Source organism: Danaus plexippus, chromosome 2 (genome assembly GCF_018135715.1).
Source record: "Danaus plexippus chromosome 2, MEX_DaPlex, whole genome shotgun sequence".
NCBI lineage: Eukaryota > Metazoa > Arthropoda > Insecta > Lepidoptera > Nymphalidae > Danaus > Danaus plexippus.
In genome coordinates this window covers 6,416,019-6,436,579 of record NC_083537.1, presented here as the reverse complement: position 1 = coordinate 6,436,579, position 20,561 = coordinate 6,416,019, and positions in this window count along the sequence as shown.

The following is a 20,561-nucleotide window of genomic DNA, read 5'->3' as shown; positions in this document are numbered from 1 at the left end:
CGTCATTTCCTCAAGATTATATCTGAAATTCCGTATTCAAATTTTTAATAAACGTTTGCGGTTTTGCTATAACTTAGTTTTGTCATCCATATTATACATATTATAATACAATAATTTTAGATTTGTGACTTCAAATATAATATATGACATAATTTATTATATTAATAAATTAAAACATTGTAAATATTAGTTATCCTCGCTCAGTAAGTAACAAGTCTATTTATTGTACCGCAATTCCCATCAACGTAATAAATTTAGTACAATCTAACTTTAAAACAAGTCCGAAAATGCAAATTGCTAGTGCAAAGTACAAACCAGGTATGTATGGTTATCCGCTGTTGCTCTTTACTGTTTGTTTTGTAAACACAATACCATTATAATATTATCAAAACATACGGATGAATCAACTTAAAAACTAACGGATACCCATAGTAAAAAGAAGAGGCGAAATAGTCTAAATTAAAAAGCAATGCCTTGTCGAGGCAGAGCGAGTGGAAACAAAGCGCTGGAAATTCATCAAGCTCTTTTGAACCCCGTGCATTGTGGTACCGTATTCAGAGACCATCGGCGGAAAGAAAAATCTTCAAGTAGATCGCCCTCTTTGACGCCCGATGCAAAAAGTAATATTCTCTTACCCAGGAAATCCCACTTCATTACTTTGTACGTCGCTCCTATATAAAAGTATTGAGGATTTTGAAACAGAGAGCTACTTGTTGAACGGGACCGCTTTTGAATAGATTTAACAAACTTAATTAAATTATTTACCCGATGAATGCCGATTTTATTCAAATTCATATTAAAACGAACATTTAATCATTGTAAGCAGCTGTTTAAATTTATGTTGGTTATTTGCGTGTTAAACTGTCAGCAACCTTTATTTATGGCATAATATATAACGTGCGTTCTTTCTAATAAACACTATACGTATCGCTTTGAACGTATTAACGTCTCTGATACTGATTGAAATACTGACATTAAAAAAACGAATAGATCAATACTACGTGATATAAACGTGTTCGTATCAACTGAACTCTGTATTTCTATTTACTTATATTGTATTATTGCAGGTGTCGTCCCTCGCGACTTCTGATCAAGATTGATGTATTCGTTTCAACGTTCGAATACTTAGAAGTATGGAGACGGGAAATCTACGACTAAGTGACAAAAATCTTTATAAATTATTCAACATTGATCACATTAATATTTAAGTTGGACGGAATATATTTAGTGCTATTTTAAAATGATACAATTCCATCAGAATAAACAATACGATAGAGAATAGTGGTACAGTCGCATTACTATGGTTACATATTAAGAAAAAAATATTATTTCATTTAAGATATACACAAAAGTAATCCCTTTAAATTCGTTAGTCATTTATATTTCCTAATTCTTTAAAAAATTCTTACTACGAACTTCCTACAGATTAAAATTTTATTTAATTTTACTTATTTGTTCCAATTACGAATAATAGCACGAGTTTAATACCATGAAAATTAAATTATAATTAGCTAATTATAAGTCAGATAGTTCGTCTAGTTGTTTACGTGAATAGTAAATAATATTTTCATATATATTGATTAAAGTAATCTATCTAATGTAGTCTCTGTTGGACCATATAATTTGCGGGTTTGTAGTACTGGCCGGAAGTTACTCTCACATAACATCACTTATTTTGTCTCCTGCCACTCTTGGATTATGTTAATGCAGGCACAGACACATTTATCTCTGTGTAGTACTTCAGCTTTCCTTGTTCAGACACCATATTTTATGACTATTTTAACGTAACCTTTTTTTTAATGTTCGAAGTTTATACATCTTATAAGGAATGAATATTCATTTTTGTTTATTTAATGTATATAGCCCTTTGTTTCATTTTCAATCGTTGATTACTATTCACTAGTGAGTACTTAAGTTAGTATACACGAATGAAAAATTGAACACGTCACAAACACTGGGAAAACCAATTTTAATTATTAACATGAATCGACATAGTTGTATGAGGTTCATCGACAGCAGACTTTCCGAGAATCACGCGGCCGCCTGAGTGGAAACAACCGGACAACACTTACAATACAATTATTGTAAATAAAAAATATTGTTATGATAAAGAATAAATTTCATTATTAGTTAAATATACATTACTTATATAACTAGTACGTTTATATAAAAACGAATGATGCTAAAGATAAAAAGAACTAGCCTTAATTAGATGTACACAAAATATTAAAAAACCTATTAAATACATTTAGAGTAGTGTAACTAGTATAATAATAGGAATGCCTCGGGGTTCAATAATAGGTTGTTTAGCAATAATTTTAAGTTTGTTTATGCTCTTAACGCAACGTCGTAATCGACCGTAAAATTATATTTTTAATTTTGCTTTCCAAAACGATCGCCAAAATGTGATACAAATATTAAAAAAATTATAGTTTGAACAAAAATCATGTGTTTTTTCGCTATATAAATAAAGGGAACACTTTGTAAATAATCAGAGCGTTAGTGTTACTCGAAACAATAGGCAATATGTTCACATTCATCCGATGTAACTGACCCATTAAAAGCCTATATAAGCAAATAAAATTCAAATGTTTGATATAAACTCACGATCGTAAAATTCAATGCACTCACTTTGTGGCTGTCGATAAATTTAAAAGCTTTGACAAACTATTACGTTAGAACGATGACACTTAAGAGATTTTCACACGTTTTTAACGACGTGATAAAACATTTCTACATTTATAATTAATATTCACAATTTATGACACCGTATGATATTTATCTAATGATGGCATGTGTGTGTGTAATGATTTTTATTTTTCTACTTCACTGTCTTTATAAAAGATATTAAAGAGACTGTAGGAAAACTTATATCCTTTGTAATGTAAGCCTTTTAAAATAAAACTAAATATTACTAAAACAAAAATTATTTAATAGAGAATATGATTACAGTACATAGAGATAAGTATTTTTGTTGTATTATTTTCTTGTACATACATATAAGATAAGCTTTTTTATTCTCAGAACTTTTAGTTATAAATATAATGCTATGATAAAAAATATTTGTATAAAGAAATACTTTTGATTTTATGATATAAGTTCTGTTAACACATTCCTGAAGTTTTAGCATTTATACCCTATCATTCTTGTTTTCTTTCTTTTATTTATGTAAGTTCAATATTGAATAAAATAATGTTTGCCTAGTATTTCATATGTTTAAAACAAAAGTGTATGTTAAATAACATAGCCTTTTAATATTTTTGTACAAAACTAGTTACTTTTTAAGCATAGAACTTTTAATTCGAAAACAAATTGAGTAACAATTTCTCGGACGAAACATCTCAAATATGAACAATTAATGGTGCGCCGATTTGGCACCGGCCTCCATTGAATTGGAGAGGAGTTCGCAACTTCCGGACACTCGGCTGCCTCTTAATGAAGGCGTGAAAGAGCTCGCATACGTACATGTTTGCAGGCCGACAAATGAGGCCATTACTGGTATTACTCTTGGTAAGTTAGTCAAAGCGACCTGTGGACCTAATACCTCTGCTATTTAACATATGAAGCTACTTAGTGTCCACATATGTAAATTAGGACGTAATATGAAGATTTATTCCTGTTTCATACAAGTTTCCTTGACTTAAGTTTCATTTTTTTTAGAGACATATTATTGTCCTTAACGCTTTGTTTGCTTCACCAGAAAGATAATTATTTGTTAAATATAGAGATGTAAGAAATATTCGATGTCAATATGATGCGAGTAAACGTTTATTTTATACGGTTTGAAATTTACATGATTATAGCTTTTAACTTCGTGTAGCATAAGCTTTTGATCCACATAGTGACAACATGCATCGTTCCTTGCTATATCTAGGTACTTAATTAACTGAAGCACGTTATTTTAGCCTTAGATTAACAGTCCTACTTAATATGCAAATATCGACAGCTGAAAATCTATTTTATGCAAGATATTCGGGCATCGTTAAATAAAATGTTATATAATTCATGGAGACATTGTTAAACGTGCAAACACCCTTTAAATTTCAGGAACCCAAGAATTTGTATTACAATCCACAAATTTATCTCCGGATAATTTGGAGTCACAATACCTCACTTAAGATGCATTGGTTCATTCAAAAAACAGGATTTAAGGTTTGTTGTGAGGCGGACAACGCCAGTAAATGTGGCAATTCGTACGCGACTCGTCCCACAACGGACATTAGCACTAAATGACATCTACGAAAAATCCTCCGAATCTCTTGGATAAGAAATAGGGAAATAAAAGATCTTGCTTGTAGCTGGTTTCAGTTATGTTAAGTGTTAAATTAGTATGAATGGTTATTTCTATATTTAAATGGTATTGAACATTATTTTATATGCTAACCGCATATCAGATAATAACAGCGGTGTACATATACGGCTTTCCTAATAGTTGTATATGTACATATATTTCGACGATTCAAATCTGATTCCTACTTAACTTTTTTTTAAATTAAAATATATATATCCATGTGCGCATATTATTTCTAAAGTACATTTTTTTTACTTCGAACATTCTTAAACAAGTAGTTGGTAATTAAAGCGTAATATTTGAAAAAATAAGGATAAAATCCTCCTCAACAATATATGGGTCTAAGTGAACCCTTGTTTATGTTTGATCGTTATAGTTCTGTAGTTGAAAGTTAAATTGCCCGTACTTCTAGACAGAATGTGAGTCAATGTCTGGCGCCACACTGGAGGCTCAGACAGTATTCGTGGAAAAAGCCTTTTACCCCCCTTCTAATAGGAATAATGTATAATTAGAGTTGCAGACTATAGGGTTGGAATGATTACTCCGATTTTAATCATTATAAATAGACTTAGTTCGAACAGCAGTGATGTTTGTGCAAAACGCAGCGCCATATATTTCAAGTACTAATTTGCTTTAATAATGTTGACTTGTTTTCGCTGCGATGCATTATCGTAATCAAGTTGTTTGCACATTGGTAGCATCGTATCTCAGACTTAGCACTGAACGAGCTCTGGCAGGAGCCCAGATTCGAAATTTATTAGAAGGTGTCTTGTCTAATAGGCCATAAGTGCTAAGAGAAAGCTATTAGAATCTTAGAGCATTTAAGACTCGCTTCTACTGTGATAATTTCATGATCTAAAACATTTAATGACACTAATATTTTTTCATAACCATAATGCTTTAAATAAAAATAGTCCTACATTTGTAACCGATTAAGATGATCCAACAAGGAATATATTGATATAAAAATAAATGTTATAATAAATATATGTTATATTAAGAGAGCAAAGCATTTGCAATACTGGTAGCAATTGGTCCTATTACCGGTGTGAGTAATAATGTAGTTGAGGTCCGAACTTCGGGGCTACATGCAGCAAAGCACCTGAGACTAGGCGCTTCGAACTATCTCCGTCCAATACATGTCTGATAGATAATTGCTGCATATGCAATTAGGGAAATGCCATTAGCCAAATGAGTTTTGGGCACGAAAGAGTTATAGGCACGGTGACTGATTGTACTAACAAAAGGTTAATAAACATGACTCATTGGATCGTTAAAGCATTTGTGTTGGTGAATTATTACTGTTGGAATACGTTACGCATTTGTGCGAATATATTATAGTTACGTGTTTGGCATAACGTGTTGATTAACATCCAACTAGGCTGATAATTTGAAAATATGTGGTAATTAGAGCTACAACTTAGAACTGTGTATCCTATTTCAATTGTTTTTTTTTTTTGTTATGACAAAAACAATTTTACTATAAATTCAACCATAATTAAAATTTCTCACAATTATTTATATCAATCAACATGAACATATCAACTAAATAGTCAATAACTGGTACACTATGCGTGTAATATTAAAAAGGGAATATACATTGAATTCGTTTTAGGTAATATATTGTTTAATAGAACAGTTCTTATAGAATTCAAATTCTTTTGGCTCAAAAAACCTACGATACACTTTTATTTATCATTAGCATCAAACGGAGAGTTAAAATTTTGCAACCTGGTATCAAGTTTGTACCGAACAAGGTTAGTATTCGTGTCTCCGAGCTCGGTTTCCGTCCATGACCGGTAACAATTAGGAAAACCGCCGGCGGTGCAAGTCGCGCAGATATAAAACTTTATGTACGCATATAAATTTAGATGTCGAGACATGTTTTATTGTACCCTCATAAAATTTTGGGGTCGGAAAAGACCGACATATTATTAAATACGAAGAAAGTCGTAAAATTGAATGCAAGCGTCTTCGTGGCATCGATAATGTACGATCAAAACTATATCTGATATAGTCTATTATTATTGATAAATACAAAGTAAGTCACTCTATAAGGCTAAGGGGTACCGTTATGAGAATACTGTTTATATTAGTGAGGGATATACTTTTATTTGTTTGTTATTTAACTTCAACTGTGACATCAGGGTAAATAAAAAGGACGTACACAGAAAGATCAAGAAAAGTATACCATATCATACCAGCAAAATTATATCATGTGTAAAATTTTAATTGATTTTTAACTTTTTTCAATAGAAAATGATTAAAGGACCAAAATTTATTGTATAAATATTATAAATCCTATAACGACTATATGCAAGAATAGCATTTCATAAAATAGCTGCAACAATAACGGGAATCGGATTAACACATCGTTTTGCGCCGAGGGCGAGGGATTCCCAGTGACGTGGCCGATAACTCACATCCTACTTCAACTCGCTCGTACTAAATTTTATTTCTTTCACCTAGCGACAGATTCTCAGTAAAAACTATTAGAACCACGGTTAGGCAAGCCTTCTTCTATTGCGTCTAGAATTAAAGAGCCGTTACCAAGTCAAAATAAATTTTCCCAACAAAACCTATATAAAATGTATCTGAAAACGAGTCACAGGTAGTTGGCAAGTATCCAGTTCTACCTGCGAAGACAGATATGTTCTACATTAAGACGTTGGATGCAACAAAAAACTGTAATGATACTCGTATATATCTTGACTCTTAAAACCGTAAACGTTTGACGTTCTTATAGAACTTGGTTCATGCCCGCGTAATGCGTGTGGTGTTAACTCTTCTGTTTTGAAGTTTTTAAATAATGGAAAATAAATGTGATCTATACAAACTAGGCATTTTTTTTTTTTTTTTTTTTTCGAGTTGACAGTAGCTGTTAGCCCTATTGGCTTTTACAGCGTCACCGGGAGGGGTGGGCGGCCCGATGGGACCTACCCGTTTAATTCGGGCCCAAAGGGCCCGACATAGGGATACGCCCGTCCCAAGGGTGCCTCTATGAGGCCGGACCTCGGCTTAGGACGTCGTTGTAGTGGAGGATGATTTGGATATTGGAATACATGACGTCCCCCGACGGCAGAACGCCGGAGCGACGTGTTAGAAACGGGACCTCGTCTTCGCCGGCGAAGGCGGTGTGTTTGTGTCTTGTTGTCTTGTGTGTCTTGAGGACTTTTATGTCTGTACTGTCGGTCATATGTTTACTGTCAGGGTCTAGGAGGGGTGTCTGGGACGCCTAATCGTAAGTACTAATTGCCATTGGCTTTGAACGCTCCCACGGCACTCAACATGCCCGCGTGCTGGCACATTGCCAGCATGCGGGCCTGAGAATTGCCATCGGAGGCCCTCAGCTTGGCAGCGAACGTCTGCACCTCCGCGGGGTCTATAAGACTCGCGAAGTCACAGACTAACTGCAAGTCAGCTGCGAGGCCGGTTGCCGGTATGTGCGCGGGTGCCTGAGGGGCCTGTGTTGCCTTAGGGGCCTGGGTTGCCTGAGGGGCCATGGGTGCCTTAGGGGCCTGGGTTGCTGTCGGTTCGTTAATAACGCTAGGCCTATGCCAGGCGTTTTTTGCAGGAGGAGCAGCAGGGATGGGAGCCGGCTCTTGGGCTTTGTTGGGTTTCCGCCCAGCTTTCGCCCAGTGCGGCGCTTTGGGACATCCGCGAAAGTTCGCGGGATGACCCTGCTGGCCGCACAGGACGCAGCTAGGCGGCTCCTCCGTAGGCCCGACCCTGCTGCAGTCGGATGTGCCATGGTCGTCTAGGCACTTAACGCAGCGCGGGCGTGCGTAGCAGAACCTCTGCGAATGGCCATATAGTTGGCATCGGTGGCATTGCCCCGGGGCGCCGCGGTTTCTCGGGGGCTCGATTTCCAAGCCCGACAATCGGCAAACTGAAGGTATATTATAAATTTTCTTACCTTCCGGGGTAAGGGACAGATGAACTAGTACCATGTCAAAGGTTTTTTGTTGGGCCTGTGCATGCGATGCACTTCCAACACCGGCAGATTTTGGGACTGAAGGTCCTCTTTGATGACGTTCACAGGTATCTCCGCGGGGAGACCCTTGATTACTACCGTAAGCCTACGCTCCTCCGGGAGGGCGTAGGTGTGGTACTCAATATTTTTTTTCCGTAACATCGCGGTCAATGCACGGTGGTCGGTTGGAGTGGCTGCAGAGACCTTGATCCCTACTGCCGTGTTCCGAGCTGACGTAAAATTTATGTTTTTATCATTAAGTAAGCTGGAAATATCGTTCCAGCTTTTGTTTGTTCTAATGTAGAGCGGCGGAGGCAACATCGATTTCCACGCGGTGGTCGGTATTGTTGTACCCGCAGCTGTGCGAACAGGTGCGGGCGCAGGTGCGGACACAGATGTGGCCACAGGTGCAGACACAGGTGTGCCCGCAGGCGCGCGCGCAGCCGCGCCGGCAGCTGCGGGTGACGTCACTATTTTCTTTACTGGCGTCGGAGCCTTCAGCGACTTCGCCGCCTTCCTCTTCCCCGATTTGGATAAAACGGGCCTGAACCCGTCGTTGTCCTCCTCGGTGTCGGAAGTCAGCGAAGAAACAAACTAGGCAACGAAGGATTACCGTTTTGTTAACTGATTTTGTTTTTCGTTGAAATTTTCTCTTTTTCTGTTACAATTTATATTTTTTGCACATATATAACATCAATGGGGTAAGTTGAAGTAAAAGCATAAGTTTTACATACGTAATACTAATTTTAAATGATTTTGAATTAAATTATTTAAATTTTTTTGCTTTTAAGCATTTTTTTGGCTTTAATTAAATGTTATTTAGAAGAACCCTAACCAAATCGATTCATGTAGTCATATAAAGAAAAAATATCTTAAAATAAAAACAAAAAAGAATCACAAAAACTATTTTTATTCTTTATGAACAATATTTAAGATATATTACAAATTAGTTTTATCACCCATCAATATAAGATATTAACTTTTCCACCCTCCAATTCCAAAATGACAACATATTTGACAGACTACAATATAGGATTCGATGTCAGACTATAAAACTATAAATAATAAATATTCGTGGCCATAAAATTTTATGTTTTTAGGAGGGCTTCATGGTGTACATCAGTCGGCCGGCGCGAGCCGCACGGAATGTAATTCCACCATTTTGTTACTAAATGTAACAAAAATACATTTGTTTAAGTTTTATGGTCGCGTTAGAACACTGAAATACGGGCAAATTATTAACCTGTGTTCCCACTCTAGATATACGAGTGGTTCGATTTCGAAACTTTTACGTTTACCTAATATATAGGTACAGAATGATTATGTTCATCATTGTAATGTTGAAGTGTGATATCACTTAAATATAAATAAGTATCACTTTTGAGGCTACTTGAACCAAATATGAAAAAACCTTACTAGCTGTACTTAACTGCAATATTTTTAAATAATATGAAAATAACCTAATCGTACTTATTATGAATTTATTAGGATTATAAGTGATAACGAAATATCAACTTAGATTATAATAATTAGTTTCTTATAAATATTGTTTTATTCAATCTCACTTATTCTATACAATTAATAAAATATAATTGAATTAGATATATTTTATTTCAGTTAAACAAAATGGCATTTAGTAAAGAACCGAAATGCGACTTTTACGTTAAAGAACAACAAATGAGTATATGTTTTATAAGACCTAAAACAACTATTGATGCCCACGGGCTTTTTCCAGATATATTGAGGACCTAGAATTTAGTTAGACTTAGGCTGTAAAAGAAAGATAAGTAGGTCTATAATAGAGATTTGCCATACAATAATATTTATTGGGATCCATAATCGTGATAAGAATTCTCTCTATCATTATTTATTAAGGTTACATGACAATACAGGATATTATTCAAATTATTGTTAGTATATAATATTGTTTACATACATTCTATATAAATTAACTACGTATAAATAAAATTCATATTTTACAAGAGAAAATCAAACTTATTATCAACAGATTCTTTCATTTTGTATCTATTGTGAGATGGTTATGAAAAGATAAACCCTAATCGATTTACCCATTCGGGTCCTAAACTGTCACAAGAAATTCATACATAACTTTTATATATTACGTACATTTTATTTGAATCATAAATAATAAAAGTAATACTTCCAATACTTTTCCTATTTATTATTTGAAACAATTTTATAAAACCTTTTTGCAAACAAGACCCAAAAGATATTGTCGCAATACAGAATACGATGGAACATAAAAAGTAAGGGCACATCTAATGCAGGAAGGTGAAAACACAATCACATTTGTTTTCTACCGACACTTTTTAGAAACACACTTCAAGTTTATTTTATTGTTTCATTCCTTATTCATTTGCACGATAAGTTTTGATGCATCTTTTTTTTTTGAAAACTAGAGTTTAAAATAAAATGAAATATTTGAAAAATTAAAAAATTGTTTAGCATATAGGCATTGCGGTATGAAAATAGTGATATAGTTGTAATAGTCTTGTAATTTTGAATTATATTCCTAACAATACGATCACCATAAACGAGGAAACAAAGCTGCAATTATATTTATATTAAAACACTATTTAATTAAGACATTCGTCAGATACACAATACTTCATATCGCCCTTTTTCCTGTATAAATATTTATTTCACACATAAAATACAATTTTACTGTCAACAATTTCGTAAAAAGGCTCACCAATCAAAAGGACCTAATAAAGTACGAAGGTGAAATATTGCCAGTAGGTGTGATAAGAGTACTACCCAATCACAATTATCCTTTTGTTGTGATTTCTGATTCGGATTGAAGAGAGAGAATTATACAATGAATGAATGATATGATGTACTGATATAATTTATATTAAATAAAATTTTTTCATCGTATATTGTTGTAAATAAATATGACGACAATTAAAGTACAAAATTTTACTTCATATCTTTCTTACAATATAGTGTAAAAATTCTACTGTCTTATCCTAAATATTCATTTAAAATTAATTCGAAATTAAGGGACCTGGTCTGAGTAAGAGACAACATATGTACTCACAACATTGAATTTAACGTATTAAATACGAATAAGTATTGCTATATTTTAAAAATAAACATTTTATAACGAACAAAATATTCGGTGTTAATTTTTAAATCAACAAACTAATATTATTCTACCTCCGGCGTAGGTAGGTTCTGTGTTGAAGCGACCGCTTGGAAACTGGTTTCTTTTAAAATATTAAGGTACCTGAAAGCATTACAGATCAAGAACATTTTCAACTTTTCAGCAACTTTACATTTCGCTTCTATACTTGAATGACCTTATATTACAGAACGCATTTTTTATTAATATATTTTAATAAAATATATATAAAGCTAACTTGTTTCAGAGACATTAATATTTTTTGTGACTAATAAATTCTGAGAGAGACATATTTCTTGTTCATTTCTCTGTTATCCAAACTATCGTATCAAGATATTATTATAAATCGTCCACTTACAGCGAGCACTTAACACAAAGCGATAAAATTTAATTTAAAATTGCTACCTCAGTAAATTTTACTGCAAAAAGTAGCATAACTAGGTGGAAACTCGTTCACAGTTGAACTCACATGGGATTCAGATCATAAATTTGGAAAAACTGAAAAACAGCAAGCACACTAGGCTTCTCCTACGTGCACAACAAAATAATTCACTAAAGTGAAATTTTGCTGAATTTATGTCTATACATTACAAAAACAACGTAGTAATATTAAAATAATTTATACGTGTATCTTATTTTTTAAACATTAAACTTTACATTAAAAAAAAAAAAAATAATAATATTGCAATATCAACATCTTATTAAAGATCAAAGTTTTTTTGCATGAGCGATAGAAGTAGATTGTCAAGCGTCAGTGCGGCGCCGCGCTAAAACTCCTGCTAATTAAATGAATGAAAGCGAAACTCCGATGTTTTCATTTCATTTAGCCACCGTTCTATGCTCCACGGGCTCATTTGTTTACTGAACAGAATGCAAAGTATATCCAAATTTTAAGTCGTAGGAGTATTTAAACACTTTAAATAGTTTGCAAGAAAATTGTTTGAAATTAAGTCTTGCTAAACATTATCTGTTTAATGTTTATAAAAAAAATATTTCAGTATTTAAAAACATGCATGCGTTATTTTAATTTATTAAATATATTTTAAAATTATTTATTTCCTTAAAAAGTGTCTGGTCTAACGACGATTAAACGGAGTCGTGAAAATTTATAAAAGTTGTTTAATATGCGACTGTAAATAAAAAGTAATATTATAAAAGATAGTGTCATTCCCATAGAGTAAAGCCATCGTGTTCGAAAAGTCATTTAGTTCGATTATCTGTTTCGCGAAGCGCATCACGAGCGTCGTACAAAATTAAATTAATGACTGCGCTTGAGCCCACGCCCGGCCGATATGTGAACAACGATTTAAACTTTAATATTATCCATTAATATCTTCATTATACTATTGGATTATAAGGATTGAAAACTGAGCCTATAAATAATTCTGCTTTTACAATGTATCGTTGAATAAATCATCCCTTTTAGATTACAGCGTTTTGATTGTTCGTTCTCATATTTATTATATTCATTCTTCTATTGCGTTGACTTGAAATTTATTGAACTGTGTTCTATTTCATCTACCACTGAACTGAAATTAAATCAACAAAATATTACTGTAGCTTATGAAGAATCTGTCTGTTTAGTAAAATTTTTTGCAAAAGCTTTTAGAGGAATATTTCTAAATAATCAATGGATAAGTAAATAGATAGTCAAAGATTTTAAATATGGGAATATTATTATTAGCGTATGTGTATAGTATGTGTATAATGTGGATTTTATCAATACAATAAGGCAATAAATATATTCTGTAGGTATAGCTACATATATGCTTACTGATAGCATACGTTGGAAACCGGGGCGTGCAAAGAGACTTGGGGTAGGGTAAGCAGAATATGTTTGAAAAAAAACACAAATTTCATCATAATTTCCTACTCCATTACTAAGCAATACGATCAAAACTAACATCTATGTATATATTTTATAAATCTATCAGCTACCTCTTAACTACAAACGTACCTTAAAACGATTACGAGCTGTTCATCACAGCTTTATGGAAATTATTTAAATCGGAATATCCAGTGGAGATCCATACATTCTTATTGTAATTATTTGAAAACATACGAGGAAATCAAAATAACTTATTTGTGTGTACACAACATGCTAGCTAATTATAACTATCATAATACTTTTTATTAAAACGCATAACATTACCTTTTTTTAGTTAAATCCAAACATGCCACACACCTTCCCTTTGTAACTAAATATTTTAATTTTATCATCAAACGACAACATTGAAAATGAACTCGTAATTTTGTTAAACACACATCACCCGTACAGAGCTCACTGCAACATTTTTCCATAATTCGTTAATAAATTCACTAACTAGCTAATTAAGATTTATTCACTTGCGCTTAGAAAGACCATAATAACAAAATGGCGAAAAAAATATTTGAACAATATACCTACAAATCAAATAGTCCCTTTTCATTTGACAGTTTGTATGACGTTTTAAACGAGTAGTGTTAAGGAGGCAGTGGCTCTCGAACCCTAACATATGCATAGTTTTTGCACACACACATGAAAATATTTCCTGCATACAACACGAGATTTGTAGATCGTCCTTGAGATTATTTGTATGGAATATATCTTCCGAGTAGTTCTGCATACGGCCGCTGTAGATGGGAGGCGGCGCTAGCAACTAGCAGCGTCCGATCGAAAATGTTATTTTTTGAGTTCATAGATGGCACTTTTAACAAATTTACCAAATCGTGAATGAGATGACATACACGAATTAAATGTCGGTAAACTTTTGTATTTCGTAATGTGGCATTAAAAGAATGTAAGAATTAAACAATGTAGGTTTAGTTGTTGTATGGGTAGGGTAGGCAGTGCTTATTTGCATCTATGGTGCGCACGCCACTGGTAGCACACAGAGGAAAAAATAAGTATTAGATAAAACAGTCTTATTATAGAAGGGCAAAAATGGAGGACCCAAAAAACATTGCTGTAATCATTACTTTACATTGATCATGACCAAGAGACAGTAATTAAGTTTTTAAAGATACCATATATTTTAATCAAAACAGACTCCGGCGGAAACTTTGTTTTAATTGAGGCTTAATAGCAGATTGTATATTTTTCTTTAAATTTTAGGAATGTAAATTCGTTGACATTTTGTATCTCCTTAATTTTTGATATTTTATTCTATATAATATATTGTATTATTAGGATTATTCTTTTTTACACGTACATTTATGTTGTACTACATAGAGTCACATACAATTTATGTTATCAAAAATTTCTCGACTGTTACATGTTATGACTACATATTAAAACATTAAAGACAATAAGTTGTACAGACAAACACCATTCAGACTTCATTAGGTATAATATTTCCCGCTGCTAGAGAAGATGTAGGGATATGGTCAACTAAGTGTTTAGCCTCGAGGGAGGGCGGCCCACTAAACTCCGTCAATTTACGCGACCAGCCGGTCGTTAAGATTATGAAATTATATGCCCTGTACCCAGATTTGTTTGCAAGGGTAACTGTAAATTGACCGAGCTTGACTTATGTTGTCTTACTCGCCGTTTTGATAACACCGCAAATATAGCTTGTGGTTTCAGAACCAAATGTAAGCAAGGACCTTAGTATATTAAACTTTTGATAAAGAAATGTGCAGATAACAAATATTACCATTTTCTTTATTGCATGTGGATATTCTCATTGTAGTTCTTATAAGGAATACTAGAAGATTTTTCTGTTCGTCTTATTCTAAGAACCAAAAATTAACAAAACACGGCGAATTTTTACGTTACATTGTATAGAAAAAAAATTAAATAAGGTTTTTAAAAACCCTCCACTAAAAGTGACCTTTAAATATTTTTGCTCTTAAACAAAATACATGTTATTTTAAAAGTGTGCTTTGATATTACTTATTCACCTACCCACCAGACTTTAAATTGAATGGTATTTAAGTACATTACTTAATAAAATCCAATATAAAATATATATTTAATTCCAATATACCTAAAGAAATTTATTAAAACTAATAATTTTTTTCTGATGAGATAAAACTGAAATAAATTTGAAAATGGATGTTTGAAAAGCTAAAAAACAGCTGACTATAATCTTCCACTTTAAAGCAGTTACAACTCCTTTACTTCTAGGGAAACAAATACAATGAACTTTTTCCATTCGTTTTTCATTCGTGTTTATTTTGTGATTATTGTTTACATATTTATTTCAACGTGATGCGAGAAAACGAGTATCTGTGCTTCATGTATTAAAAATATACATATATCATAATGACTTCCCAAAAAATATATATTCGTACTTTTTATACTTTGGCAAGATTATTTGCTATTAAAAATTAAAAAAAAACATTCGCTATTTAAAATAAGGATGAAACGGTAAAGCCTGATTTAAACGATGGATAAAATATTTGCATCAACAATGCTACTCGAGTGTTATTTCATATATTGCATGGGAAACTTAATTTTATAATTCAATTCCAATCTTTATTTTCATTGATAAATTTATTGTTTTTCGTATATACGTATCGTAATTTAATAACATTTTACTGCTTTATTGAAAACGAAATATAATAATATTCTGTTTTCATTGAATGTTGCATACAAATTCATCTATAAGACTCGATTGGAAAGATTGAAATGTTTTATATTTTAATTTGAATATTTATTAACATACAAGGCTTTTAATGACTGCTTTCGGAGATTTAATAGTGAAATCAATCAGGATGCCGGTAATGTGTAATTAATGACTTATTACTCAAGTGAGCTACAATATAACTAGGGTAATGGTCAGCTATTTCATTCAACTATAGTTAAGAAGAAAAATATAAGAAATAAAAAAAACTGTAACTCTTATTACTAAAACATTTCTGCATTTATAATATCAGCACTATATCTAGATGTTATCGTATTTATAACTGACAATAGAATAAATTATCTGCCAAGCATCATAATATTAAATATTCGCCTATACACAAAATATTGTCAAAACGAACCAATAAATAGATATCGTTTCCATAAAAACTTGATATAAACCAATCATACATTTGGAATACAAAACGATAACGTTACTTTTTATTATAGTGGCAACATTGATAGGATTATAATTTATATACAAAAAAAAGTATTATTTCATATGATTAAATAATAGAAACTTTATACTTTTCACATCATGCTTTCACTCTTTATAATTATAAGTGTAAACCACGCATGTCGGATATTATAACGAGAGCCTTTTAATTTGTTATTACGCGCTCACCGTTAGAAGGCTAATTACTCCATACAGAGGTTCATAGACATTTGATCAGATATACATGTTATGCTATAAAACAAAGGTCTTATGTCACTATTACTTTTTTTTTAATTAAAAAATTGTCTATCAAAACTAGTTGCAATGTAATATGTAAATATTAAAAAAGTAAAATACTCGAAGCATACGTAAGTGTATAACTGTAAGGCTTAATAAAAGAGAACTCTTAGGGAGAGCTTATAAATCATGCTACGTCATCCTCAATCATGTAATGAAAAAAATAAATACAAAAGAATTATCCGATAGGACTTCTTTATAATAAGTATATTAATAAATATATAATAAGAATAAAGTTCCGTACGCGACTATTGAATGGCATAAAAATATTTTAATTATATTAGTAGGCTTAAAACATGAAAAAATACGAATTGATTAATTGCAACATTGATATCTATTAACATGTCGGACAAATTTAAATATAGAATTTGTTAAATAACAAGCAAATTCAAACATCATGTAGCATGAAGAGTGATAGACAAAAGGGTCTTTTCTCCCATAAAGGGATATCTGAAATTATAGGATTAAATGTTAGCACCTTACTAATTCTAAACTGTCGTCATCACAAATTACGATCTCGTCGCCCCGGCAACCGATAGGGATCTTTTTATTCCTTGCAAGAGGGAAACTGTGTTGCAATCGAACCTCGGGTTGATTACTAAGTGCCCTAGAGGCCAGATTTCATGGAACCAATTGCCATTCACGCGTAAACGAAAGTGATCGCTGGGGTGATGTTATTTAAATGTTATCTTTTTTCGATACCCCACTTTTCGTTAATATACCACCTACTTTATGATATTAAAAACAAGATTACTTTTTGTTAACATTCATTTAGCTGCTATATAGTGAATGAGGATAAAGGAAACTTTTTGAATAACAAGTTGTTTGTTTTTCAAGAAAATTAATAAAATGAAAAGTTGTTTTATTGCCGTTAAATTGATTTCTTCATAAAAAAGAAAGATAATGTAGCAAATTCCTTTAACATATTTATTCTATAAATTGGATAATTTACTTAACTAACAAGCAACTCATAAATGTCTTAAAAATGTATTGCTGTTTTCCCAACAACACCTAAAAGTTTTGTCGTATAATTTATGCTACGTTTTAAAAATCTGCTCTGCAAAGAATAGTCCCAAAAAGCATCTCCAAACTGGCGCAATAATTTGGCAAGGCATGGTGGTTAAATCTATCGTGTTAAAAAAACTCAACTTGAAATTCATTGGGTCAGTAGAACGTGGGGGAAAGGGGGGTTTGTAGTAGGAAATATGCGAATGGTAGTATTAAATAATTGGTCGCGTGCCGACCCCGCGGCGCCGGTGTCAACGCCACTGCATGAGGCGCACTGCGGTACTACTTGAAAAGTTTAGCGTTTCACTTTATATCCAATATTACCATAGCGAATGATGATATCTCAAAGAATATTAGAAATTCATTGCAAATGATTTAACACTTATTTAAATATAAGTAAAGTTCAAAAGATGTAATTATTTAAAACAACATCAATATCGTGTTTTTATGTTATTGATGAACACAAAGTTAAATTCACCACCTGTTAAATACATGGCAACTATTTGTTTAATACTATTAAAAAAATATTCATAACCAAAATTGTTGTTCCATCATCAAATATACTCTTATCCAAAAACCGAGTTTTGAGCGTAACGTGAAAGTTAAGCACATTATGGTAACTCAAATATTATTTGGTTTCCCGACTGTAATACTGAAAGAAAACAATTTTGTTTACGACGCGTGCATAACTTACAAAATAAGAAACAGACGCGGTAACTCGCTCCACACATATAAATTATCTAAGCGAATAACTGTTCTTTGTTTGAAATTAAATTTAAGTAATCGAACTGCGAGTTACAAAATTTTTCCAAATAAAGTTTTTGCTTCGCAATTCATACCTTCTGTTTCATTTATTTTATGTTAATTAAACAGATTGATGACGTTAAATGTACAATTTAAAAATTTAAAGCATTGGAAAAGTAAAAACTCTGTAATTTATTACAAAAAGATTTGGTAAAAACATATTTTTACGAAAGAAATAAATGACAGCAAAAATTTTCATGGTCTGTAAATATTTTAAAAGACCTCGAAAAGACAAATATTAGCAATAAAGAGGTTTAAGGATGAAATTAAACAAAGAAAGTACACAATTACGAAGAAGATAATTTTATAATAAATCCTTCGATTCGATTTACGATTTTTTTTTAAATCAGGCTTAAAATCATAAGAGGTTTGTAACTTTCAATGTAATCTTAACGCTATAACCCGAGTTAAACGGTTTCATCTCAGAAAATTTCAGCTAAGGTGAGTGTTGAAAAAATGAGGGGCTATTTTGTCTGTGCCCGAAAATACGCAAATTTATACCTTCCACCGCCGTTTTAATGCGTCTTTTCGTTGTGCTCACATTAAACTATATTACCGAGATAATTTCTACAACATCAGTCAAAAGAGCAAATGTTTTTATTTTTAACAAGGTTGCTATTTTTATACATCTCATTAAAGGTTAAGAAGTTGGAATTTTACAAGTTGGCTTATTGAAGAAATACATTAACTACTTAAAAGGCTACTTTAGGCGAGTGAGAGTTCGGACCATTTTGTTTTTATGAAATAAAGAGTCGATGGTTATATTTGAGTAAATTTATTTTAAAAGTGGATTCCATATAAACTTTTTATTCAAAATCATCCAAAATTCATGTTAATATTAAAGTCTCATCCGATAAAAAAGCATTTGAAACATTTGCTTAGTATATCATAATTTTAAAAATACAGTTACAGCCAAAACACATTTAGAAGCAAACGAGAAGGCGAACTTACGATTTAAGGGAAAGTTAAGAAGAGAAACTAACAACTTCTCCGAAGTCTACTAATGAGCTCGCGACATGTTCACAAAACTAAGAAAATAAATTACTGGGTATGTATTTACGTGCCTCTATTATAATTAGGACGTTAAATATTAAAAACATGTAAAATAATAGGCAATGTAAAAAAAGCAAAGATGAAACTCATACACACACATATATAAAAAGACGTACATCGCGACATAGCCAATAATATTTTACGCAAACCCATCAGGTACCAGTTTCTAATAAAGCCTACTCTCATTTCTGTTACAATGTTAATAAAAAGAAATGGAAAAGTTATTCTTGTACGCGTCAAATGAAAAAGTTATAGGACGTGATGATACTGCAAATGCAGCAGAGCCACCTGCCGGTTGTGAACCGCTAACTAATTACGAACTCCGTAACTTCCTCAAACACTTAAATATTCTCCTAAAAATGTCACCTCCGAACCTACCATCTTTGAATGCTAACAACAACTTATTTCACAATAAAAGTCATAAATATAAGAAGCACTTCGCCAGTTTGGAGAGTCATTAATCCCATGTTCCTGAATGTAAACTACTTCGCAAATTTCACATTGACGTCATAAACTAAAGCGTAAATGACCAAATTTTCTTGCGACAAACCACAAAATAAGTGTGGTTAGGGGATTATATAAAACAAAATTACTTTAAATATTAATAATGGTACGTCTCAAGTTCAATACTTAAAAACACACTTGAATAAGTTACATTATTCACTCGTAGAGTGCCAAGTGATGAGGGCGGAGACGATTCCCAACGGTCGTGATCCTTGCGAGTATGAGTCGAGGACGCCCCCTAGAGAGCTATGACTCACAGACAAGATCTCATTACGTAGCGTTATCTGAAGCCGCTTTCTAAGAAACATCGCTGTGTTTAATTAAAAATACTATCCCCAAAGTATATTTATATTTTTGTTATTAACCTACGATTTATCAGTCTGTTAGACATGAGTATGTCGGACGATATGAACCCTTCGACGGTTATTGGCCACTCGTATTCTG